Source organism: Lissotriton helveticus, chromosome 12, assembly GCF_964261635.1.
Source record: "Lissotriton helveticus chromosome 12, aLisHel1.1, whole genome shotgun sequence".
In the NCBI taxonomy this organism is placed as follows: Eukaryota; Metazoa; Chordata; class Amphibia; order Caudata; family Salamandridae; genus Lissotriton; species Lissotriton helveticus.
The window spans coordinates 836594614-836622595 of NC_136073.1; the positions used below are offsets into that span (position 1 = coordinate 836594614).

General features: G+C 45.6%; 1 protein-coding gene across 1 annotated transcript in view; it reads left to right on the plus strand.

Annotated features, from left to right (window-relative positions):
* Positions 1-2414: 2414 nt before the first annotated feature.
* The window catches only part of ZAP70 (zeta chain of T cell receptor associated protein kinase 70), a 103662-nt gene continuing 78094 nt past the window's right edge, over positions 2415-27982 (plus strand). Inside the window, exon 1 of the mRNA XM_078670938.1 lies at positions 2415-2603. The gene's annotated coding sequence lies outside the window, so the exon portion shown is untranslated. The remainder of the gene's footprint in view (positions 2604-27982) is intronic.

Here is a 27982-nt window from a genome sequence, read left to right on the forward strand (position 1 = left end):
GGGAAAGATCCAATATTTATACTCTGGAGTCTCAGCGAACCCGCTGAGTGAGTCCACTGCGCCAAGGGAGCCACTCACACTTGAGGTATGGTATGGCACCCCTTGCCAAAGCACTCCCTCTCCCCTTTTTGGGGAAGGATCCAGTATGTAGGCCTTGGAGTCTCAGAGACCTCTCTGAGAGAGTCCACTGCGTAAAGGGAGCCTCTCGCAATAGAGATAGGGAAGGGATACCACTTCCCTTGGGATCACAGCTTACTGGACTTTGGACGTTGCCTTGACTCGTCTACCGGTTTGTGTCCCCGTCACCCTTCCCCTCTTCTCCCCATGCTCCCCTCCCCTCCTCTTTCCTACCTTCTTTATCTGTCTACTTCCCCTACTCTAACCCCCCCCTGAATCTCTCACCTTGCCTTCTTTTCCCCTTACGTATTTGTGCTTATTGTTTTTCTCGACCTTACAAGTAACTATGCTGCCTTGCTCTCAGAACTGTGTAACCTTTGTAACGATGTAACTTGTAACTATGATCTGATGCTCATGTAAAGCGCTCTGATACCTCCGGGTCTAGACAGCGCTATATAAAACTTTTAAAATAAAAAAAATAAAAATATTTGTCTTTCTCATTTTCACAATTTTCGACCTGTCTTTGTCTTGCCCTGGGTCAAAGTCTGATAATGAAAAATAGGTCCCGTTCTCAAAAAGTGAGCAAGACAGACCTGTTGGAGGTTTGCTAGTGAGTCCTCATCCATCTCATATTCTGGAGATGATTCTGGAAAGTTTCTATAAGCAGCCTTAGTTTTATATGGTGATAGTGTAATGGAACCGCACAGCATTGTAATTCTACACAAATTAAAACAGAATCTAAATGTTTTAGGTGCTGCAGATCTAATTATCATTGACGCCCATTAATCATTTATTTTTATTACATCAAGATTCATGCAATTCTAAAATCGAGTGTTACAAAACCTAAAAAGCAAAGGATCCAGACAATGTATTACAGGTAATACGATAAATTTTACAATGTGACAGGGAGCCTGTGCAGTCTCACAGCATAAATTAAAACAGATTGCAATCTTAAATGCTGGCAAATGGCAAATATACAGAATGCAGCAGAAAACGCTTGTCTTCTAGATTCGGATAAGAGTAAAAAAGGTGCTGCATTCATTCAGTCCTATAGTGAAAAGGAAAAGAGGAAGGCCAAAAAACACCTGGTGCTGAGGCCTCGAGGCTGACTGCAAGGAGATGGGTTACACCCGGGGTCAGTTGAAAGAATAGCCGAAGACGGAAATGGCCGGGCAGTCCTGATAGATGGCTTATACCCCAGGATGGGTAGTGGGCAGAAGAAATGTCCTGTTGGTGATGTTATTACCAATAGTTGATGAATTTCTTCTGAATACACCAATGGGTACCAAAACTAACCAGAGTCAAATTATCTTGTGCCTAATGGCCTTTGGGAGCGCTACGTAAATGTAATGCTCTTTGTCAAAGCTAATTAGAAACCAATAACATAATCTGAACGCTTCTCTAACTCGAAGTCTGCACAGTCCATTGCTTCAGATACCTGTTTCACTAGTGCGTTTACCATACTCTTAAAAGCAATTAAAGTGATTCCCGAAGCTGGTAGTGCCTTTGTCTGCAAAGCTTCAAATGTCCCCAAAGTGAGGTAACCCACTTTGTCTTCTCTGCAGTTGTTTTCCGTGTTTATTGCTTTCGGACAAAAAGAGTTTGCTGACTTTATTGGCTCAAAGATATTCCTAATTGCATAGAGGAATGACAAACATGCGCGAAATATTTATTTGCGCAATTACGCGAAATCGGGGTCTGACACTAAATTGCACATAATTATGAGAAATGGAAAGCCAGCACATAACACTATATTGTAGCTGGAAATGGTCCTCGCACCCATTTTGGACATGAGGACGCATTCCCCACTTTAAAAAAAATTGCGCAAAATTCACAAGCGACTCGAACAGTAGCTGCTCAAGTTCTGCTCGTTTGCGGTGATCTCGCGTGTATGCATTACATTTTTGCCTCAAACAGCACGCAATTATGTGAAAAAGCATAATAGCATCATTTCTGGCTTTTCACATAGCAAGTTCACACCAAGCTAAATTTCCACCAATTACGCCGGCGTAATGAAACCTTCGCTCGGGCCTAAACCCTCCACTTCAGTAACATCCTGTGATCCACGGGCTCTGTTGGGGGTACGGCGTTGAAGGCCACTCGTTTAATGCCTTTCCTTGCCTAATTGAACGTTCGCTCTTTTCACATGGTGACTGACAGACGTGTATCTCAAACGTCTCGCTCCGCCCCCGCCTCCCCAAGACATGCAAGGTCGCCTCCTCCCCCCCCACATCCCATGCAGTAAGGAAATAGGTCGCAATGTTCTGAGAAACCCTCAGCGCAGGGAACTGAACCTCACTCGACGAAGCCGGGTTACACCTGCAGCCCTTAAGAAGATAAAAAGACACATTTTATTTTCATTTCTGCTGGAGACATTAAGCGAGATTCCTTCGTCTATTGAAAGATCTCTTCATCACACATAAGTGACGCGGGAGACTTTATCTCCTATCCACACTCGCCTTGGAGAAAAGCCGGCCCTTGCAAAGGTACGATTTTTGACTTATTCATACAGAATGTGGCAGCCAGTGAGATATATTTGATTTTTTAAAAGTTTTCTTGAAGTGAAGAAAAGCAACACAGGTTGAGTTCGCGCCATTTCTATATCCCTTCTAATAAAGAAACTGAGTCGATATGTTGTTTCCTCCTTTTCACATTTAAATTCTGGTACCGAAACTCTGGTTTCACCTGTTCCCTATTTAGTGCACGGATAAAACTGTGAAAACAAAATTTGCATCCTTTTTAAATATACATAATATTTTAGAATAAATATTCCGCTTAGGCACCTACAAAGAAAAGACTGTCCGCCACATTGAGAGGATGGTCCACTGTGAAGGGGAGTCAAATCTTTCGTAGATGTATGTACATGTGTGTATCATTGGAAGGTATATAGGAAGGTATATATAGGAAGGTATATAGCGCCAAAAAACAACTTGAGAAGCAACGTAGAGGTGGACGTATTCGCTAAGAGGCACGGGTGTAACGCGAAGTGATGGGACCCCATGTAGAATGTAATGAGGGGCCCCTGGGTCGGCCATATCTCACAGATACTCTTTGGACTTGGGCTGAATAGGGCCCCCCTTGAAGAGGGCGTGAGCATCTGAAAGGCCATCTCCCCCGGCCGCATTAGGCATTTCCCAGGAAGCCTGGAGGTGTGGGGGGCTGGTTTTGTCACTGGGAGCTGGTTTTGCAGCAGTGCTGCAATATCGGCTCCCAGTAACAAAATAAGCAGCTCTAGACAGCATAATCATTCACTTCTCACTCTGGCTGCTGAGTTCCTTGTGTATCCAGCAGTTTTCAGGCAACAATAAAACTGTCTAGATATCTCTGTTGAGTTATCTTCCTGATGGTGAAAGATCAGAGTTTTGTCTGTTGGCAGTTTTGACTCATCTAAGGTAGCGCAGAGGGTTAATATGCCTGCTGCAAGAAACTGTATGATGCAGATCACAGAACAGTATTTTACGTGCATTGCTCAGCGGGTTACTGCTTTTGTCACAGAGATTCTTTTGGTAATAGCAGTTTGTAAGTTACAATCCTAATATAGCACAGAGAGCTTTGAACTGCCACCAAAGAGCTTAATGCAAACTGCATGGCACAGGTTCGATAGTTATGTTTTCCCTAGTGTTTAAATATTCTATTGTTGCTAAAATGGGTTTGTTTAGGTAACAATGCATTCCTATTAGAAAATCCAAAAACCAACCACTGTGGCACGTTTTGACTCCAAAGTGTGTGCTTCTCCAGGCCAAGCCCTCTTAAAAACATGCCTACCAGTATGGGTGACGTGAATTCTACACCTTGTATTCTTTTTTGTCACATGTAGCATTTTTTTCCTATTCACTCATTTACACGCGTATGATTCATTGTCTCTGTATGTGTGTGTGATGTAAAGTGCTCCGACACCCTACACTGCTATGAGAGGAACTGGTGCACTGTAAGGTTATCACTAATATGCATTAAAGGCTGATACATTTGAATGTATAATGACAAAAGGGGTTGTAGACTGCACAATTTTTTCTAATTTTCTTGGAGGGAGAACCCCCCCACCCCCTTGTAGTGATCAGACTCGCTCACTATGCACCACACGAGGGCTGTTCTGACAAAATTTGCCTGGGTTGCTTTGGGATCCCAGTCCGGACCTGCTGTCGCGACTTACGTTACGCCTCCAATCAGGGCCGGACTGGGAACAGAAACCGGCCCTGGCAAACTGCTCAGCTGCCCCCCCGGGGTGAGGGGGCGTGCAGCCAAGCAGTTTGCGAGGGCCGGTTTCAGCCGATTTTGTTACCGGGGGCCAATATTGCCGACCCCTGGTAACAAAAACGGCCCCCAGGGGCCCAAATCAGGCCCCCACCCTAGCTACCTACCGGGGAAACGCCCGGTGCCCGCTATGGCCAGTCTGGCCCTGCCTCCAATGAGTAACTCAACTCAACTCAACTTAGGAACAAGCAAATCCGAGAGAGATTTCCCAAAATGGTTTGAATGAAATAATTTTAGATGCAGAAAAGCTATGTATAAAACCTACGACTCACTCAAAACAGATGTTGTCTTCAGCAGTGGAAATCTAGCGTGAGCGACGACCATCCGGTTTCATTTGTAGGGAATTGCCAGCCAAAATGTTTACTTACGGGCTTCCTTAGATATAGATGAATGCAACCTATGCCTCAAGGGTAGCATTTGATACCCCTGGTTTGCTTTTTGGTACCCTGAGCACTGCCCCTGCCACCACCTACTCCAGGTGTTGTTAAGGCAGCTTTTTGGGACAGAAATTAAACGGGTCTTGCAAACCCTTTTAAAGGTCGGTTAATTTCACTCTTTGGCTTACCCATAGACAGTCAACAGCAAAAGGGATGCTGCTAAGGGACACCACCCCCTTTTTCACCACCCCCTTTTGTACCGCTAAGGGACTAGCACCGGTTAAAAGTTCAAGGTCTCTATGACTCGTGTTTTCCAAGATATTCATAATAAAAATGCGTAGTCGTATACTTACATACAGGTTTCGGTCAGCCCCTATTTTCCATGGGTCGGTTTAAGTGTTGTTAACAACGTCTCTCCAACATCATGTAGTTCCCTTTATCTATTGGCTGTCTGGAACTGTCAGTGACAACATTTTTCCTGACTACATGCCATGTGCACATCTGCCTGAAAAGGACGTCAGTTCCGGTGCTTGTAAGGCCAGACCATTCCTTTATTTGTATTAAAAAAAATATATATCTTATCCAATTCTCCGAAGATCATAAAAATGAGTCTTCCAGGGGGGCGTGCAGGCCATGCACATGCAGGCCAGACCCTGTACCCCCCCCCCCCCCCCCCCACCCCTCCTTGATCGCCACAGACGTCACCCTTCGGTGACCATCAGTCAGGACGGTATCAGGATTCAAGGGCTGGTGAGAATGTGTCTTGAATTTGGCTCTGGCACGACCCAGGTCCCCCAACCCTCCGTGGAGGAGCGCTGCCCACTCCGGGTTTTCTCCTGTACCAGACAATCCATGGAAATTGTGCAGGGCCCTCCCCATCACCCATAAATCACCTGCTACTGTACACGCTCTGCTCTGAATTGGCACATTTTTGGAGGGGAGCGCAGGTAAGTAACGGCGCGGCCTCGCAGCCTGGACGGCCAGGCCATGACACGCCGTCTGGGAGGCAGACAGGCCTTCTTTACCTTGGACCAGGGGCCTGCTCTGTGCGCCACACAAGATGGCTGCCGCGCTCATTAGAAAAACACACTGCGCCGGCTCGTGCCAAATCCGCAGCCAATCGCTGCAGGCTAAAATAACAACCCAGTCGCGAGCCTGCGGCCTGGCAGTCGGGTCGGTGCGCGCGGCACATTCATCACGCGTGCGTCGAGCACTAATCACGCCAGGTCACCAGGGCCCGATAAGTAGGTGTTACTTACTCCAGACGTGTTTCTGTTTTGCTCCTGACTTACTCCTGCTTTACTTCTGGTTTAGGGGGGTCATGTCGCGACTGGAACCTCTGCGGTGCGGGTCAGCTCGTTATTTGTCTTGCCAATGCAATCACAATTAACTAGGATTTACTTTTGTAAAACAAACTCAGTGACTTTGAGGGATGTGAACTATTCTCGTTACGGGCTTGGGGGAGCCAGTGTTTATTTGCCCAGCCTGGGTCTGCCACGCAGCTGGAAGGGCTGCTTTAAGCACGACAGACCTCCAGGAGATTACAGTGAAGTAAGTGTGCCGGAAGTTGAGGCCCTGGGAGTTTTTTACGTTTGTGGTTGTAGTAGTAACATCTCAAATAGACATGATGTATGGATTACACATACATAAAATATGTATGCAAGCCTAGTTGGGTGTTTATGTAGCGTAAAGTGTAGTGTCTGTAGGGGAAACAACCTTTACAACGTGGTCTTTACATCGCACTACCTTTACAACGCAGTCATTACATCTCAACATCCTTTACATCGCATGCCATTATAACGCAGCCATTACATCGCATGTCATTACAACGCATGTTATTACAACGCATGTCACTACAACGCATACCATTGCAACGCATACCATTACAATGCATCGTTTTTACCCTTACACTATCCAACACTTAACCTACTGTTGCACTCACTGGAGTGGAAATAGTAAGTTTTTAACCCCTACACTATCCAACACTTACCCTAATGCAATGTAATGGTATGCGTTGTAATGGTATAATGCGATGTAATGGAATGCGTTGTAAATGTAGTTTCTAAAAATGCGTTGTGATGGCATGTGATGTAAAAACATGCGTTGTAGTGGATGTTGCGATGTAAAAACTGCCTTGTAAAGGCATGCGTTGTAAATGTTTGCGTTGTATCGTCATACATTTGTCAGTTCAGGAGTGTGAAAGAGCAATCGAAGCTCATGCAGTCATGGTGAATACTACTGAGGAAGGACCCAGGACTGATGGGGATGCCATCCAGAGTAAGGGAGCCAGGATCTCAAAATCACAGTCAGGTGTGGGTGCCTCCAGCAAAGAATCAAACCAAAATAGACAAGCAAATGTGGCAAATCACACATCAAGGAATTCATGCCCTTAAAAATGTATCTCTTTGATTTTTGATAAGGCAACTGTCAGCCCCTTCTCTGAGTGTTTTTTCCGCTAGCAATGGGACACCCTCTTGGAGGTAGCAGTGCAATTTATAAATAGGATTGTATTGTATTTTAATACTTTTACAAATAACGCTCATTCCTGTAGAGTCCACCAAGGAGTGATTGGACGAGAAACAAGGCTTGACAATCGGTGGTGGGTCTGTGGAGTCATTGTGAAAGCACAGGTTGGAGGGAGGACCCGAGCTGACGTTGCCCCCCTTTTTCCACCCCTCGTACATATGCATGGAATGCCCTGGTTTACCAGATGTCCTGCTTGCTGCTCATGTATATTCAGCAGTTTAAGAGGGTCAACAAATATTTAGCCCTACTCAAGAAGTAGAAGTGGATCAATTCTTTGCTAGTTTTTATATAGAGGATGAATATTGGTTACAGGGCTTGGTAACCTCTTTGGAAACAATTAAAGGAATATCTTTTCCACTAGGACTAAGGCCGTTTTCACTTTGGTGTCAGGAAGATCTCTCTAAGGTCCTTATTACGAGAATAGATGGTATTGATACATGATAACAAAGATACCACTGGGTACGTTATTTATCTAGTGCGATACATTCCACCTATTACCAGTTGTTGGGAAACAGCATGAGGATTTTGGTGTTTAATGCACCAAAATCCACATCATACAATAAATAACGCATGGTTTTCTCCTGTTAAATTTCAGCAGGTTTGACCTGCCGAAATTTAACAATTGTTTAGTTATTTAACGAATCCCATAATAATGCGTTAAATACCTAACAGCTTGTAATTCCAACCCGTGCTTAAACAAGGGCTTCCGCATGGGTTGGAATTAACCACCCAACTCATAATCAGGGCCTTAGAGGTAGTTGTTGACCTACTTGCAATGGGGTCAGTGGTTGGAGAATCTGGCAAACTTGATGACTTAGAAATCAGTGAAGTGACCACTGCTAGGCCGGAAAAGATCATAATCAAAGTGTCTGCAAGGAAACCACAATTACCACATTGCTACAATTTTAGAGTCCACAAGACATAACTGAAAGCCACAATTAATACTTTTGCCCTCATTCCTTAAGTAATGTGTCTTAATCCACAGCTGTATTCTGATCATTCTAATTTACTTTTTGGATGCTACAGTATAAAGATTCTCTCCGCAATTCATAACCAAGAAATGTAATAATTTATTTTTAGAAAGAATTTCACAAAGCACATGACTGCTTCTTTCAGCACCAAATACTTTATTCAAAACAAAGCATTTAAAAACATAATATTTTTATTAACACATAAACTCTACAATGAACATTCATCAATAAGGACTGTTCTTTAGCAAAAACTATTTACAGATAAAACGGAGAAACTTATAAAAATCAGTACTAAATATCAGAATAAAGTGTTTATTTCTGATAATCATTCGATTCACCAAGAAGAGTTCAGTTTGTCAATACCCCAAACTATGCTCATAGGACAGTTTAGGGAAATATCACTTTCTGTGAAGTGAGCAAGGAGATTTTATCAGTGGTGGCTCCTCCACTAAGGCGACGGATCGCCCCTCTGCATAAAAGGAAAAATAAAATGACAATAAAGTATTGTTATTATAATTTTATTTTTCCTGTTGCATGCAGTCAGTGGCCTTGTTCAATGTGGGGCGGAACGTGGCTGGCTGGAGCAGGGGAGGAGTGGTTTGCACTCCCTGAGTGCGCATGATGGTTTAGCCGGCCCTCTTGGGCCGGTCAAACAGTCCTGGGCACTTTCCATGTTCCCCACCAGGTGGTAATGCTCACCTGGTGGGGAACATGGACAGGTTCCAAGACCCCGGCTGAGTGCCCAACTACAGAGCTCAGACCAAAAACAATGCTGCAATTCAGCATTGTGATTGGCTCAGGGGAGCCTGTGTGCTCGTGTGCTTCCTGCTATGGGCCGGGACTGGAGCCAGGAAGAAGGAAGCTGAAGAGGATGATGATGGAGGAGAGGCGGCGGCGGTAAGTTATTTTTTTTCTTAACCGTCCTCCCGCCCATCACGCCCATCCGGTAGCAGCCACTACTGGATTTTATTATAATCTGTGTTCTAAAAGTAATTTACTAACAATATGTTCGAGGCACAGGGCGATATCTGAGACCCAATGCTATCAATAGAAACCACAGATCTGAGACTCTGATGTATTAAATGATCCTTAAAAGGACTGTAATCAAAAAAATAAATAGCCATTTTGTGAACGGCATCCCTCACCAACCGCTTCCACTTTGTAAATGGATACAACTCACTTTTGGGTGTCGATTTGCAACCAATGGTTTATGACCACAATTGAGGCCATTGTCACAATGTATTTCATATTGGAAGAAGGATGAAGGCTCCTTACACGCTCCTCCTTTTCCTGTTTCTGATTTTCAGTGAGTTGCAAAGTGCATCCCTGCAAGTTGGAAACACATTTCAACTTACAATATTCATCTGATAGAGACTTCTAGCAGCTGATTCTTTAGCATAGAAATTTCCAGGCGTCAGACTGGATCTGGAAACTTTTTCATGAGCAGTACCCCAGCATGCCAGTAGGTGGCATAGTTCAGCTCCAAATGGCGCCATCCACGCTGGAAATGATGGGTGTTGGACCTATATAGTTGCCCCCCCCCCACCATCATGCTGACATCAGTTCTTTACTTTCTGCGTCAGTCAATGCAGATCTTGCGAGAGCTACACCCGGTACGCTTTTGACTGACCTTTTTTCAACTTTTGTTGGTCTTTTTGGAGTGATCTCCTGGTGTGGCGGGTATGTCCACTAGGAAGGCCGGCTTCAAGCCGAGCGGCGCCTGTCATCGTCAGACATCGGTGATGAACTTGCACCTTGTTTGCCTCTGGTGCCTGCAGTGCGACGACAACACGAAGACCTGTGCCGATTGCCCCACCATGCACCCCAAAGCCTTGAGGAAGTGGTCCCTCAAGGTCCTTATTGCTTGATGTGCAACTCCACGTCGGTCTCGATCCCGGTCGAGAGGAAAGTCCTGGGATTGGCAACAGAGCCTAAGATCTCGTCGCACTCGAAGTCATCAGGGTGTTTGGCCAAGTCCCACAACAAAAAGAAGTCCAAGAGGTCTTCGACTTCACCCTGTCCGTTGCTGTCTTCAGACGAGATGAGGGGGTGTTCTCATTCGAGGCCTGGCTCTGCGGTTGAGCCTACGCCTGGGCCGGTCTGCACCTGTCCTAAGAATCCAGGGCAAACCCCCACCCAACTTTGAGAGTTTTATGAGGCCATGTACCTAATGTTTGGGGGCCTGACAGGTGCCAGGGGCAGACCTGCAGGCGGAGTACCAGTAGGGGCCACTCCCGAGCCTGCAGGGCTTGAAGGCGTGGCAGTGGTACTGCCCTGGTGCCAGTCGGGTCTCTTGGGTCCACAGATGGATCCGGATAGGCACCAGTTGTAACCTTTCTACCTTCCCCGGCGTAGGTCCAGATGCCGCGCTCCTGGCAGCACCAGCGCCCTATGGCTGTGCCATCCCCAGTCTATTCCTGACTCTGACACGGAGCCGGAGGGACATTGTTCGACTCCGGAACCAACTGGAGCCGTGCCATCCAGGCTAGAGCCGGAGCCCTATTTCTAGGGACTAGGACTTGGGGAGGATTGGGAGGGGTCGCTGAACCTTGAAGAATCCAAGCCCATAGATCGCACCATAGACTGGTGAAAGGACTTGGCAGAGGCCAGTGGACTGCACACTTCCACAGATACTGGCATGCTTTCTCCCCCTACGTGGGTATAGAGGAGAAAGCACCATTTGCTATGGTGATGAGAAGGGCCGCTGAGGTCCTGGACCTTAGCCTGCCCTCACCGGCAGTCAAGAGTAACACCATGAAAGAGGCGCTTCAGCCGGGAGTGACCCCCTCAGAACCGCTACTCACATTTAATGAAGCCCTCATGGACATCCTGCTTGGGACTTGGTCCAAGCCCAGCACAGAGGCTCCTGTAAACAGGACAATTGTCCAAGCCCTTCGTCCCACACCAAGGTGCCCCCAGTCCCCGACGCAACATCCTACCTATGAGAGCTTAGTTGTTCAAGTCTGCTTATGCCATTGTTGCAAGTTTGTGGCATGGTGTGCAGAGAAACAGGTTGACCCTCTTTCTGCTCCCCTCTCTTAGGTCCTTCTATAGATCATTTCTCATGCCCAGTAGGGCTCTGCTCTGGGCACCCTAAGTAGTTATCTTTCTGCCACCTCGGGCTTTCTGCGGTTGCCTGATCAGACATCCCTCTTCAAATCCCCTCTTATACATAGGTTCTTGAAAGGTTTGCACCATGTTTCCACCTTCGCTCTTCATCATGCCTCAGTGGGACCTTAATCTGGTCTTGACGTTTCTGATGTGAACTCCTTTTAAGCCATTGCACAATTGCCCTCTCATGATCATTACCATCAAGATGGCCTTCCTCATCTTCCCGGAGGGTCAGGGAGCCTCAAACTTTGTCATCCAAACCTCCTTACCTGAACATCTACCCAGACAAGCTGGTTCTTCCAATTGGAGCATCGTTTCTGCCAAAAGTTTTTCCCTGTAGGCCAACCCATCACTAGGCCTACTTTGTACACCCTGCCACATCCCTCTAAGGAAGAGGAGCGACTTCACTGACTGGACCCAAAAGAGCCTTGTTGTTCTGCCTTGACCACACGAGAGAGCTCCAGGTAGCCGACCAAATCTTCATGGGGTATATGAGAGCGAAGAATGGAAAGGTGCTGTAGAAACGGACCACCTCCCAATGGATCGTGCTCTGCATTAGGATCTACTACGCATTGGCCAAGAAGCAATGCCCTGAGGGTTTGCTTGCTCATTCCACTAAAGCTAAGGGTACAACACTGCATTAGAACGCAGAGATCCGGTCCTGGATATCTAGCAGGCTGCAAGGTGGGCTTCTCTCTTAACTGGTAGAGACTCTATCTAGCCACTGATGCCCTACCGAGCCACCCATCTTTCATGCTGTGTGAAAAGACTTATGGACAGGGCTTTCCCCTTTCAGGGCTCTTTTTTTATACACCAGTGGTCAGTGTTATTCACGGCTCACCGCTCTTAGTGTGGAAAGTCATAAAAGAAGACCCTGATGTCAGCGCCCTGGGGATGCACCTATATAGGCACCACGCACATCACTTCCGACGCAGATTCTGCCACGCGGATTCGAACGACGCCAACAACCCGCATGTGGGAGTACTGCTCATGAAAACGTTTTGGATCTAGTTTTGTGCCTAGAGATAATTCTCAGGTAAGGAATCTGCAGATAGATAGAGGCTCTACCAGATAAGGCGTTACCAAAGGTAAGCAACTTGTTCGTTTGATAGAATGTGACCGTTAATTTTGTGGCTGCAAAGTCTCTGCTTTTCCAAATCACAGGCTAAACCATTGCAAAACCAATGAATACATCAATGAATAAGGTTGCTGGGTCTCAGAAAGACCACGTTGACATCCATGCAACACAAACTTGCATATTTATAGTAGACGATAATTAAAACTATCCCAAATTTAAAATGCTGCCTTTGAAGTTGGCAAACTGCTCACTTCAGCAAGTCTGCAAAGTTTGCCAAGTTATCCATCTTCACCTACTTTTGCCAGTGGGAGACGTGTGCTACAATTTTTTTTAGTGTAACTGAACTATTTCACAAAAGTCGTTTTGTGGGAAAATGATACCCCTAAACGTGTATTCCGGTTGAGTTTTTTTCCTTCTGTTTTTTTTCCATAGTTTGTGGTTGGGATGTGGCCTTTGTTGCCCTATTGTACTGCAAGTAACCTCTTCCACGGCAGCATTTCCGGATCTGGTGCTGACCTTCATAATAGTACACATTTCTAGTTTTTTGAGCAAGGGTATAGAGGGAAATAAGTCATTCGCATCCATCATCAAATTATTGTCGTTAAAAGTACTTAATGACTTTGTTTGTTTATCACTGTACAGGAAACAATGTTTACAAGTCTTATGCAGGAGACATAACAACTTGCAGTCAGCAGCCTGGGTCTTCCTGACCCTGGTCATGTTCTTTGCCCTTATAGGCCTGGTTCCATTCCTGCTCTTCTGGGTTCTCTTGGTGCCGGTTCACATGGCCCGAGACCTTCTCTTGGTCATCCAGGTCCTGGTTCTCCTATTTCTTCCTGACCCGGTCCTCTTCCTGGTCCACCTGATTTTCCTAGTTCTAGGACCCTCTAATCCAGGTTGTCCTCGTCCATTATCCCCTGGTACCTTGTTCTTGGACCTCCAGGCCTGGTCCTTTTGATCTTCCTGAATATGACCCTCCTGGCCCTGGTCTTGCTGGGTCTAGTCCTTCGTATCTCGATCCTCTTGTTCCTCTGGCTATGCTTGACCTCCAGGGCCGCGAGGTCCTGGTTCTTCTAGCCCACCCCCAGTCCTCCTGGTGGCTCTTGTCCTGTCAGTGAATCTAGTCCTTCTGCGGGAAGTCATGGAGGACAGAAAAAGGCACCCCTATAGGAGTCTGTCTGATTTGCTGGTGCTGATTTCCGTCAGGACCCGCCCACTTAAAGCACTGGGGTTAAGGCACCTGCAGCGGAGATCTATGTGCATCCAGGTAGCTTTGTGGTATAATGGTAGTAAAATACTGATGCTGAATCTTGCACTTGCTTGAACAATCTATGTGCTATCTCTGGTCAAGTGTTTAACCCCTTCGGTGCTCATGACGAGCTCAGCTCGTCATGGCATATACCTCTCAGGTGCTCATGACGAGCTGAGCTCGTCATGACCACACCCGTTTTTATTACGGCCCAGCACTGCAGGGGAATCGCTCCTGCAGCCATGAGGTTAAAAAGTTATGAAATAGTCATTAGGAAGGAGAAGCGTGTCATGAGGAAGGAGAAGCGTGGCTCAGTGGTTAGAGGCGGCAGACCCGGAAGCTGAGATCGACCGTGGACCAGGGTTTGATTCCCCGCCTCGGCGGGTCTCGGGCTCAAAAAATTCCACGGACTTGACAATTCTCGCTCAGGTGCCTACTCAACTCACGGGGTCACACTCTGCGACTCTGGGCAATAGCTTGCTTAATCTCTGCTACGGCCCCTCGCGGCGGGATGCCTGGCTTTCACCTTGTGGACACCCTGCTGGGGTTTCTCACAGGGGAATACCAGGACGGGTTCCCTAAGCAAGGGCGGGACGCTTACGGGCAGCCGTGCGCTTTACAAATCCAGCACATTTACATTTAATGAACCTGCCTCAGGCCATAGCATATGAAGGGCAGCTCAGACTGATTTGTGGTTTACACTAGATAACTCAGTGGGCTTCTGTTTGTCCGGAAAATAGCATCTTGTTACAGCACGTCACTCGTTCCAACCTGGATAAAAGCACACTGAAGGAGCAATGCAGCTGCTTCAAGCAACTGTAAAATTTAAGGCATAAGTATGAAGACTTGCAGACTTTAGTTCAAATCTCAATATTTTCCTATTCTGTGGATGAGGAAATGGCTTCCATTGGGTACTACTCAACAATTATAAAGTGCCAAAAATTCAGTTGATATTGTGTGTTATGTAAATTGTTATTATGCATTTACTTACGCAAATAGACAGATAAATAATTGGCATTTTCACAGAACATTCATAGACAACATATTTTCCATACATACTGGGCATGACAACGTCGGAGAATTCTTCGTAGATATCCCGTTATCTTTTGGGAACTTTTGAATTGACAGCCTTTGTGTGTCTTAGGTCTCCCTGGGAACATCCTTTACAACGCAACTTTTACAACGCACTACCATTACGACGCAACTTTTACAACGCAAGTTATTACAAAGCATTGAGCTGGGAGGCGCTCTAGGATAGGGAATAGTTTAATTTACTATCCAACACCTTCCCTACTATCCACGGGGACTGGAGTTGGAATAGTAAATTAAACTATTCACTATCCAGCGCCCCCCAACGCAAGTCGTTGTAACGACTTGCGTTGTAAAACCTGTGTTGTAAAGGCATGCGTGGTAAAAGCATGTGTTGTAACGTCATACATCCAGATTTCCCTGATCTGTGAGGAGTTCGGCTGCAAGTGTGCTCAGCATGAACTTGGGAGGGGGCATATGTACATATGCACAAGCCCATAGCGCCAAAGGAACGTAACTTTTTGGGGCTCACTGGTGGCGCCATGCCCTGCACCATATTTACAACGTGGCGTCAAGCCACTTTCTGTGGCTTAACGGCGCTTTGTAAATATATTACCCTTTCACGCAGATATTTGCGTGAAAGTGGCGTGCATGGGTGTTGCTCTGGGCGTTTCACCGCAACACCCATTGCTTTTTTATCCTGCCCCAGATATACAAGGAGGTGTAAATTTGAGGAAGCGCCAAAAACTAACGCCAGGCAAGAGCAGGCATTAGAATGGTGAAACGAGGAGAAATACTTTTATTTCTCCTTGTTGTTGCTTTTTCTATGTATGCTTGATTCTGCAGCACACATAGAAAGAGCAAAATACCATGAATGATTGTTTATGTGCAGGAAGGTGTCCCATACTGCACATAAACAGTCATTAAATAATGACGATTTGCTACTTCAATGTGTGCTGCAGAATGCAGCTAACATAGAATTAACACACACACCCACATATATAGCAAGGCGGTGGAATCCGCCGACACGCGTCTGAGCTGTTGCATTTGGAATAAAGCAATCTTGCATTAAGAAATATTCACGGAGTCAGCGCCTTCTTTTTATGGAAAGTTTAAACTGGGGTTCGATATATATATATATATATCAAGCTCACTACCCGTCTGCTCCCCTTCACTCGCGACCGGGTGCTGTTACGGCGGGAGACGGTACCTCGCCAGTCCAAGACTCAGCTCCTGTGCACAAAGCACTCAGCACTCACGGGGGACAATTCAAATATTTTTATTCAAACTCTCTCAAGACGCGTTTCGGCACCCGCCTTTGTCAATTAGAGTATGTATATATATATTTCTTTAACCCCACAGCAGTTATATCGCCATTTCGGGTGTATTTTCTGCAATGGGTAGAGAGGAGGCAACACGGCTTGCCTGATTAAGGTATCAGCGAAGAATTTTTTAATTCATTCCCCCGGGCACTAGAGCTGGTGTGGCCCGCGCCCACTAATTGGGGACATCTTTGATGTTTGGAGCGGTTCTGTCACTGTACAGTCGCCCAGCCGGACTGCAACTACCAGCATGCACCTGCTCGTGGGACTGAGAGCGTGAAGGCGGTGCACCTTTATTAGGAGGAGGGGCGTAATGACATTCAACTAGGGACTGAACTATTAGCAGCTGTATTCAGTCTGACCCCTGTTGCAGCGCCTAGCCCGTGGAACCAGCACTGACGAAGGCCAATGAAGGCTGAAACGCGTATGCCACTGCGTTTCATGGACTGCCAGCACCGCGCATATTGTCACCATTAAAAAGAACCTTCAAAAGATTCCGGAGTGTGCCGTGCCTTCTTTAGATCCTGGAAGTAGGCGTGGTATGATATATATTTAACATATATAACATTTTTCAGAGTTCTCTTGTGGACAGGACTATTTACTGCTTATGATTTTGATGAGAATTCCCTTGGACGAGAACTAGGATTACAGGTAAGCAACTTTTCCTTCCCAGTTATCGGTCAATGTGGTAACAGTGTACAAGGGACAAGGATGAAGAACAAGTAAGTTACCACCATCTCTCATCTGTATTAGAACATAATTGAGGGAGCACAAATAGAATAAGTTAATGTTGAATTTATTTGTCAAGGAAATTGCATGGATGTCAATTCACCAAAATGCCATGGGCAGCAGAGCTGAAAACACACACCCTTTGACCTTCATGGCAGCGTAGAAAGTGACATCAAATAACCTCTGACCCTGAAGCTTCCCAGGAAGGGATGTCATGTGACTTTAACTCGGACGCCAACACAACATGTGACACAATATGGCTCAATGGTTAGAGCGGCAGACCCTGATGCAGAGGTCTAGCCTGGGACCAGGGTTCAATTCCCTGCCTCGGTGGGTCTTGAGCTAAAAAATTCCACGGACCTGATATGTCTCGGCACGGTACCTATTCCAATCATGGAGTCCCACTCTGCAACTCTGGGCAATAGCTTGCTTAATCTCCACAACGGCCCCCACAACGCTAAGGATGCCTGGCCTCCACCTTGGGGGTGCCCAGGAGAGGACACCTCACAGGGAAAGCCACAATGGGTTCCACAGCGGTATTCGTACAAGCGCCTTGAGAGCCTTACGGGTGAGTAGTGCGCTATACAAGTATCAATTTACATTTCAATTTACATTTCTGAAGTTACAAAATAACTGCATGATTAATATGGCAACACAACACAGACAAATCTACTTCAGATACCACCTGTAAGTTGTTGACAGGGTATGCCAGGAAATATTACTCGTTTCTGTTTGTATTACATGAAAAATGATGTGCTCATCTTGAGAGGACATAGTTTCGGAGCTAAAATACACAGAATTCTACTGAGATCCTAAATCATTTATACTACAAACTTTCATTATTTAGTATTTTTCCTAGTGTGCACTGCAAACAAGAAATATATTGATAAATCACAGGCTACAGAAAAAAGAAATATAAAAAAAATATTTGTGCTAATTTTCAAGGCATTATTAGTCAGTTGAAGCACTGAGGTGAGGGTTTTATACAAACACATATGTTTTCCCAATAGTGAAACATGTCAACAACGTGTTTAGAAAAGTGAAATGCATTTTTGAATTATTTTTGTCTTAGTTTAGCAGAAGAGTGTGCAATGCACTTTCACATGGATTTATTTTCTAACCTAAAGGATAATGTTTCAGTGGGAGCTGCTGGCCTTCTGTTCTTGCAATAGAGGTTGGCGATCTTTACAGGCGGTAGTGCGCAGTACTTGCCCTGATGTGGAGCGAGTAGGTGAAACTATTTTAAACCTGGCAGAAAAGACCCATAACATAACATGTGTATTTGTGAAGAACGTTTACCCCAAAAGGGGCATATTGGCACTGAATAACAGATGTTTGTTGTTACCCAACTCAATAGTACTCATTCTATCAACCTCAGAGAGGCCGGGAATTGAACTTGTGACCATGAGGTCAAACACAGGCCCTTGAAGTGGATGCGTTAGTCCACTAAGCCACACGACTCACCGACAAAAAGTAGGTGCAGCGTCTTAGGTGCTGGTTTCTCTAACAAACATTGGTTGAGTGATGAGTCTTTTATCACTTCTTAGATGTTCTGATGGTTCTTGTCCATTTAGCGGGCATTGAGGAGTACACCAAAAAGGAAAGTTGAAAGATATTTTGGAGAATATACTGGGTGAAATAGGAGGTTCAGTTAGAGGAGAGAAAGGACGTGGGGTGATTTAATTTTCTGACTCTATAATCCTCAGTGGACTTGGGCCAAAGGCCTTGAAGGTTAGTAAGAGGCAGCACAAATCAGGACTGCCCCCCAGATGAGCATCCCCCTCAAAATACCACTGACCGTGGAAATTGAGCCTGCTTGTGCAATGCGTGTGCCAAGTGTAACGTCAGGTTGTTGGTCCTGCGATGAGTGCACAGGACAGGCAGTTTAATCGGCTTCTCCTGATGATATAGCAAGGGTTTGAATCTGCCCTATATGCACAGACCAGGGCAACAGTTTTTCCAGACATCAAAGTTTGGTCCTGTAGAATGTGTGATCAAGTGACGCATGTGCACTGAACAGGGCAGTTGGGGGCTGCAGCTCGTGTTCACCGTGCAAGGGTTGATCCTGCTGAAAATGCCCTAATAAGTACTCAGTTCTGCCTTAAGTGCACCATCTGTACCGGTCAAAGTTCTGGTCCGTACAAATATGTTGTTGTTGAGGAACCTCGTGTGCAAGGGTGTGGGTTAGATGTGCAGCATTGTGTGTGTGTGTCTGCTAGGGGTCTGGCTCTCTAGTTTATGTCTAACCGGTCATGCTGTCAGTTCTTCGCCACACGCCTGATGGCACTAGGGAGTGGGGATGTCACTGAGGCTGGTATCCACAGGGCAGGAGTTTGATTGTGCTGTATGTGCACAGATAGCCATGTGGAGATCTGTATGTCAGATACACAGGTCAGGGGTTTGGTTGTCATACACATGCAAGGCCATGGTGCAGGTTGTGCAAGTCAATCAAAGATCCTTTATTCGGTTACATAACCATCAAAGGTACAGAACATCCATGTAGCACATGCAACGGATTTTGCTTCATTCAATATCCTTATTACAAAAATATAGCCATAAAACATTACAATTTAATCATAGAACTTAATCTCAGTAGACCAAGTGGAGTGCTGTCCCATTACAGCTGTTTGTGTCGGAATATCAAGATGGTCCCTCAAATTATTAGTCCTGTCTCTGCATATCATCTCTGATAAGACAGAGGTCATGATTATTGGGGACCCTGCCACCTTGTAGCCCCATGAGAAGTGGATATACTTTTTGGACATGCTCCCTAGCCCTAGGTCCTCAGCTCAATATTTCAGGTTTATTTATGAGGACAAGCTAAACCACTCATCCCAAAATGCTAAACTTACTTCTGCTTGTTTTGTTTTTTCATATAGAGCTTTTGAGTATGGTCTTGCTTCCTTTTCTGTGTAATATTATTATTTGTACGGTTATTCGTGCAATAGTCAGCCCTTGCCTCAAATATTGCAGTCCCCTGGTTTCGGCTCACTGTTAATTTGATCCACATAAAAGTCCAGAAGCTAGTTTACGAACAGACCATGACATAGGAGCCACAAGCACATCACCATGGAGATGGTGACAGACAATCACATGGGTCAGTGGGAGAGTATAGGAAGATGTGTTTTACCACAGTCTTCCTTTGAGATTCCTAAAAGAACCATCACCGCCATTGCTGACGTGCGTTGGGCGGTGCCCGCAAGACCGAAACTCAGAGCACGCACAAGGGGTAACACATGACTCGGTCAACACACACATGTGTTAGGATGGAAAGGTGGAAATCTGCTTTCACCCTATGGAAAGTTAGACCGTAAGGGAGGTCTTTTAACTCAACCTCCTCTCGCCCGCAACTCAGAAGCCTTCTGTTGAGTAAACTTGCAATTGTCTGCAAGAGATGCCAAATCCACCAGAAGCAAGGGCAAGATCGAATGTCTCAACTAATTAAAATAAAAAAAACATGTTTTATAAAGTGAGTGAATCGTGTCTGATCATTGCAAAAGTAACAGCTTTTTTCATTGATTCAGATCTCAGATCACTTTCCAGTAGCTTAAAAATATGACTTGGAGTGCAAAAAATATTTGATAATAGTAGTGGGTGGTGCTGAGGTCATCTGTTTCCAGCTACCTCCTCCACCCAGCCTCCTCTCTCAGCCCTTGTTATCTCACCACCATGGAAAAGTTGCTTGCGGTCAGCAAACACCCTACAAACCACACAGACATCAAAGAGCAGAGGCAGGAAGTGAAGTGCTGCCGTCAGGGAAATGGCTGTTTCATGGGCAGGTGAGTTTCATATTTCCATTGATCAGATCAGATAACTTTCTTTTGTAGCTTCAGGCTGGTTTTTAAGTTACTCCTTGGAGAATAGTTGTTACTTGTTTTTTCTTTCCCTTTTGGAAACTTTGCCCTTAATGAGAAGATTGTTCCTATCACAGTCATGGCACCTTTTAACTTTCTAAAAGCGAATTGAAACTTCTGTTATTACTTCTGACTAGCCACATGTGAGGAGAGACACAATAAAACGGTGTTATGTCTTAGACGCAGGAAGTCACAAAGGCTGTGCTCTCACTGCAGCTTCTATTCACACAAGCATGCATGTACAGGCACGCAGTTGGCGACCAGGGTGGCCAAAACCTGATGGATGGGAAGGATGTATGACATTACAACGCATGCTTTTACCACACATGCTTTTACATCGCAGTTTTTACAACGCATACCATTACAACGCATAGCGCTTTGGGGCGCTGGATAGTGAATAGTTTAATTTACTATTCCAACTCCAGTCCCCGTGGATAGTAGGGAAGGTGTTGGATAGTAAATTACATCTATTCCCTATCCTAGAGCGCCCCCCAGCGCAATGCGTGGTAATGGTTTGCGTTGCAAAAGTTGCGATGTAAAAGCACTGCGTGGTAAAAGTTGCGTTGTAAAGGATGTTTCCCGGATGGGAATGCCTGAATTAATCTGAACTCTGGGTGCCTTCCATACCACTGTTTTCGAGCTTGTCTGTGCATTTGTTGTAAGGTACCAAACCTTTGCAGGCCAATCTTGTTCCTGCTCCAATAGGAACACACCAGCCCAGACCATCTTTGGGCCTCATCAGTTGAGTGCACATTGAGTCCCTGTGCCCCAGCAAGCCAGTGTCGACAAAGGTTAAAATAATTAGAACCGTCCTACGCTTAGGCGAGAGTCAGATCAACGTGACTGTGTCGCTTGCCCAACAGACTAGTCCAAGCTTTTTTTGCCATCTGCAGTTTCTTGCAGATAGTTCTACATTGCATATTCTATTAACAGCTTTTGATGCCCAGATAAGCAAGTGCTCTGTGATAAAAAGCCAAGACTGGCTGAAGGTGTCATGCAGTTCTGGGTGACACTTGATGGATATTCAATTTCATGTTGTTGATATGTGGCTGTGCTGGGTTGAATATATGACGTTACAACGCAAACAATTACAACGCATGCTTTTACAACGCGGTTTTACATTCTACTACCATGACTTCGCATGATTTTACAACGCATGCATTGCAACGCATTTTTAAAAACTACCATTACAACACATTCTATTACAACGCATACCATTACAACGCACACCATTACAACGCATAATACTGTTAGGTCAACAGTAGTGTAAGTGTTGGATAGTGTAGGGGTAAAAATTACTATTCCCACTCCAGTGAGTGCAATAGTAGGGTAAGTGTTGGATAGTGTAAAAATGCAACAGTATGGAAAGTCTTGGATAGTGTAGGGGTAAAAATTACTATTCCCCTCTACCCCAAAACCCATATCCACCCCAAAACAAAAAAAATCTCTATTACTTACCTTATAATGGCATGCGTTGTAATGGTATGTGCTTGTGCTGTAATGGCATGCGTTGTAATGGTATGTGCTGTAATGGCATGCGTTGTAGAGACATGCGTTGCAATGGCATGCATTGTAATGAATGTTTCCAGCTGGGTCTAGGCCACCAGCCAGAAGTTGCTCTGTATTACTTTTAGAAGAGAGATGTAACCTCACATCTTTAAGAGTGCTGTATCTGGAAACACTTCACCCATGTCCCCCACCCCGTAGTCCCACGGAGACCACAATTGCACGCACACAAACACATACAGCAGTGTTGACGCTCTCCTTCACTCTTTAAAGCACACAGACACATACACGCACAGACACCAAAGACCAGCACATGCAGCAGCGGATGCAAGCTTTTGCCTCACACAAAGGCATACACGCACCAGGCGCGGACTGGCCGTTGCGGGCACCGGGCAATCCCCCGGTGCGCCGCAAGGGTGGGGGGGCGGTTTTGGGCCCCTGGGGACCGTTTTTGTTACAGGGCCGTTTTTGCAGCATAGCTGCAAAATCGGCCCTGTAATAAAATCGTCCGAAAACCGGCCCCGGCAAACAGCTCGGCGGCACCTCCAACCTCCCGGAAGGGGAGGGGGGCCAGCCAGGCACTTTGCCACGGCCGGTTTTGGTTCCCAGTCCGGCCCTGACACACACACACACACACACACTCACACACTCACACCCACTTTGCTGTGCTGTTGACAAGCCACGTGCCATACAATTCCCAATTAAAATACAACTACGTTTGTATGTCAAGCTGTACATTTACACACCACGCCCTCAGTTCCTTCACCCCCCTCTGATTTCCTTGCTTCTTTTTAGAAGTAGAGGAGAGCTAGAATGCTGGACGTTGGTGGTCTGAAGCTGGCAGTTCACAGATCCTCAGCTGCAGAAGCGAGTCCATGCACCTGGACATTGTGCCTGAGGCATGTTTTGGAATCTCAAGACGGCTAATGCATGCCATGTCTTGTGGTCCCATCTGGGACCTGCAGGGCCAGGAGCTCCAGCATGTACTAATGCCTCAGGCGCCAAGGATGTGGTGTGAACTAATGTTCTTGTGTTGGAGGTCAGGCTGCTTGTGGTCGCCTGTGACTGGCTGGTTACTGTAAGCCCAGAAAATGCCAGACATGAGTGCTTTGGAACCTGTGAGACTGCCCACATGCACCTAACCCTTTCTGATCTTCATAGTGGATTTCTGTTCATTGCCCCAAATTTTGGTTCTGAATTTGAGATTACTGTGTGATGACCTTTGGGTTGTTTGGATTGCCTGTTTTCGAGAAAACTATAACTTCAGTTCCCAAGAAGAAGTGGGTTAGGAATGTCTACAGATGGTTCACCTCCTTTCTAAAAACCACATGGAAAAGAAAATCAAGCCCCTGACATCATTCCGCATACCAGCACGCTAAGGGCCCAACCGCTCTCTCTCTCGTGTGCCTTAGTGACTACTGTTGCCGGAAGGATGGTGACTGCGGCACGGTGAAGCCTGAGAGGACTACGGAGCGGCAAGAGGCAGGATGGGGAATGGTGAACATGGAGGAGCCACCAGTGAGCGGCAGAAGCAGCCGCAGGGAAGGGGAAGAGTTGTGGCACATCTCTCCTGTAGGGTATCAGAGGCAGTGCCACTTGGGCTGATGGTGGAATGGAGGGCAATGCACAGGGTACCAGATTTTCAGTACAAAAAAACGGGATGGCCATTGACATAGAAATAGGACTAAACAATGTGACTACTCTGACCACTGTCAACATATATTTGTAGTGGAAATATATTTTTGTTCTTTGGTGAATCTATCTGTTTGAGTCACTTCTTTCTTGGATATATATTTATATAGATATATATACACATATATATATATATAGAGAGAGAAAAAAGGCTCTACTGAAGCTTTGCTCTAAGGGCAGGTGGTTTGTAATTCCAGCTTGGGTGATGACCTCCATAGAGAGCGATTCACCCCTCATTACATCCTGCTGTGCTGCATGTCTGAGGCCAGGCAGCATTGCAGGAGACTTTGATCAAGTAAACTTTGTCCCAGGTGTTAGAAGAGGGCTGATGTAAACTAAGCCTTTTCAGCACAGTGGTAAATGTGAATGCTCACCCCACCCTCTCTCAAACCCGGCACATGTATATTTTAGGTCAAGCCTGGCCATCGCATGCGCTCCTCTTCGAGGCACGTTAAAATCAGTTATGGACTTGAAGCTGCGCCCATTTTCGGCCCATCTTTTCAATTGGCTCCTGTTACTGTCATTTCTAAATGGTTGCTTTTGGTTCATAAATAGGCTTAGTAGTCCCTCCTTAGTACCGCCTTGTCCGCATATGTAACCTCCCATAAGGACTGGGCTTTTTACGGGAAACAGCCTTTACAGCAAGGTTTATACCTCGTTGTGCCTTTACCATGCATTTCTTTTAACGCATATTTTTACAGCGAATATGCATTTATAACGCATGCCAATACCACACATTTAAGGTAAGTTGGGGGGTCCCCCTCTCAAATACATTGTTTTTAAATTTGAAAAATGCATAATATTGGCATGCCTTGTAAATGCCTATTTGCGGTAAAAAAAAATGCATGGCAAAGGCAATGCATGGAATTACATGTGTTGTACCGTCGTACAACCCTTTTTACCTGTGTTGTTACACGGTTTGTTTTATCTACAGTCTGTGAGCACTATTTTCTTTAATGATTTTCCCTTATTGCAGGCACAAAGTGCTTTCCTGCAAGGGTGCCCGCTTTGCCTCCGGGAGACGCACTACGGTTTCAGCACGGCGCCATCTTTTACACTTTTATTGGGCCAACTTCACAAACAAATGTTCTTTTCTGTAAAAGCACCCCATACCGCGCTTTCATTTTTATTGGCGGCCGTGCACATTTGTTTGTCAACTTGACAAACACATGCTTTTTTTTTTGTAAAAGCGCCCCACCCTGCGCTTTCACTTTATTGGCAGTTGCACACCTTTCTTTACACAAGCCACGTCTAAATAAAGGGGCGTGGCTGCCACTAAAGTGAAAGTGCAGCAGTGGGCGCTTTTACCAAAAAAAGCATTTGTTTGCGAACTTAACAAACTAATGCTTTTTTTGTAAATGCACCCCATACCACTTTTTCACTTTAATGCCAGCCGTGCACCTTTCTTTAGATGAGCTGCGTCTAAAAAAAGGGGTGTGGCCACCATTAACCCCTTCGACGCTGATGACGAGCTCAGCTCGTCATGAGGTACACCTCTCGTACGCTCATGACGAGCTGAGCTCGTCATGAACCGCGGGTTTTTTAAAAAGTCAGCGCACAGCGGGAAAATGTCGTCATGAACCGCGGGTTTTTTAAAAAGTCAGCGCACAGCGGGAAAATGCGCCGCACGCATGCGGTTAAAGTAAAGCGTGGCATCGGGCACTATTACAAGCATTTGCAATGCAAAAGGGTTTCGAATTTTCCTGAATTTAAGCTATTGACATTGTAAATGACAATGCCTTTTATTTAGTTGTTGTTATTTAAAACATAAATAAAAGGCAATGTCATTTACAATGCCAATAGCTTAAACTCTCGCAAATGTGAGACCTATTGCATTGCAAATGCTTTTTTTTTAAGGTGTTGTGACGTGAGGACAGTCCTTGAAAAAAGGGACTGTCCGGGCAAATCCGGGAAATCTGGTCACCCTAGCAAAGCACTGTTTATTACTTGTTGTTTCCACACTTTGCACCTCACAGCAGCAAATGCGTGGCTTTTTAGAGGCGTACTGGTACAATGGGTTAACCCGGTGACGTCATCGGTGTTCAAGGAGTGCATAATGCCACTTCCTCTAGTCCGTGCGGTGAGAGAGCGAGAGAGAGTAAATGTGGGGGTGTAGGTGTATTTTATGGTCCTTGTATTGAAAAACTGCTTCTTGGTGTTAATAATGAGAAATGAACTCTAAAGTGCAAGAGGGTAAGGTGGCTTGGTAGCCAGTGCTTAAATTGAGCCAGTGGTTTCAGGTGGGGCCCACCAGCACTTGCCTTTGGGGACCTGCACTGATGTTTCCTCATCAGACCCAGAGCAAGAGTGAAAAACACGCAAAAGGGAAAGAATGATCAGGCAAAAGGTGGAAAAACATGACAAATAAAAAAAAGTACAAACCTGGAAAAATTAGATAAAGGGGCAGGGTGTGACTGGTGGTGGATTAAAGAGGCTTGAGGTGGAATCAAGACAATAAAGCCTTGGTAGTTGGCCGGCCGACATACAATAGGGGCAGGGCCGGACTGGCCATAGCGGGCACCAGGCACTTCCCCGGTGGGCCAATAGGGTGGGGGGCAGTTTTGGGCCCCTGGGGGGCCGTTTTTGTTGCCTGGGGTAGGCAATATCGGCCCCCTGTAACAAAATCGGCCAAAACCGGCCCTCGCAAACTGCCCGGCTGCACTCTCCCTCAACCCGGAGGGGGGGGGGGGCTGAGCAGTGTGCCAGGGACGGTTTCTGTTCCAGTCTGGCCAAGGGCTTCTGAGCAAAACGTATTTGCCTACAAATCGAGCACTCTTGACAGCTGGGCTACTAACTTAGTATATTGTAAAAGCTGGGCTACTAATAGCGTAGTGTGAAAAAAGCCTGAGTAACGAGCCGGCGTTGCATTGAGGAAATGTGACTCAATCACATTCGAGGTTTTGGGTAGATATTGTAAATTGTTAGTATAATGCAATATTGGAACGTGTTATGGTCATATAAAGAAGAAGCAAATACATGTGTAAATAATACTTTACTGTAAAAGACCTAATGTTTCCATGCATATCAATGCCTTTTCTCTGTAAAATAAAATGTTACGGGTTCTATTGTTTGAGGTCTGCTCCCCTTCAATCGACAGAAAAGAGATTGTTGGCACTAAAAACCATCACAAATATTAGACTTGTCTGTACTACTGCACTTGATAAGTACAGAATGTGCCATCTTACTGTAATCCAATGCGGGCACCCACTGCAGTAGTTGGAGGCAGTGCTTACTTTGAGCCAGTGATTTCCGGTAATGTCAACACCGGCGCTTGTGACAGACTGCCACAAGGTGGCACTGCCTGGCTAATTTAGAGATGACCACAGCAACTGTCAATTATTATTTCAATATACATTAAAAATTATTATTACCTGCCACTTAAGCCATTCCTATAGCTTTGGGGGCCTAGAATAGTCTGAATTGTCACACTTAAATAAGTGTGATGTTTAGTACTTGTGTTGTTACTATTATTGGCAGCATGGCAGGGGCAATGCATGGTGCAAGTTGCAGTGGCCTCCTGACGAGAGCCCTGGCACTTATGTTTTTTACAAATTAAGCACTGGTTGGAGGTAATACCTTGGATTTGACCACTAAGCGATCTTCAGAGCACTCTACTTCATTCACAAAAGCATTGGTAGAAACGTTCAGAAATACTTTGTTATGAAGCTTCACTTTGCACCCCTATTCGGTCCCTCTGCAAGTCCTGCCAAGTTAGATTTCATATCTTCAAAACATGTTGCAATGGTAACAAGCATTGGCATAGCCAATAAGTCTCGCTTTTGGGACCTTATAAGTGTTTAGCCATGCAACACTTGATGTTGTTTAATCAAGGATATTGTGTTAGATAACTAAACACTTCTAATGTCACAAAGGCGAGACCTATTGGCTATGCATTGGGAGCCTTATAAGTGTTTAGGTTGAGCTATTTATTTTGCCAGTGTTTCTAAGCTGTGCAGTAGAGAAGTGTGGCTGCTGTGCAGCATGGTGAGAAGTTGTAATTAAAAAGTGTAAGAAGCACTGAGTGTGTGGTGGTGTTGAGTGACGCTGTGGTGGTGCTGACTGATGCTGTGGTGGCATTGAGTGTTTCTGTGCTGGCCCTGAGTGATGCTGTGGTGTCCCTGAGTGATGCTGTGGTGGTGCTGACTGATGCTGTGTTGATGCTGATTGATG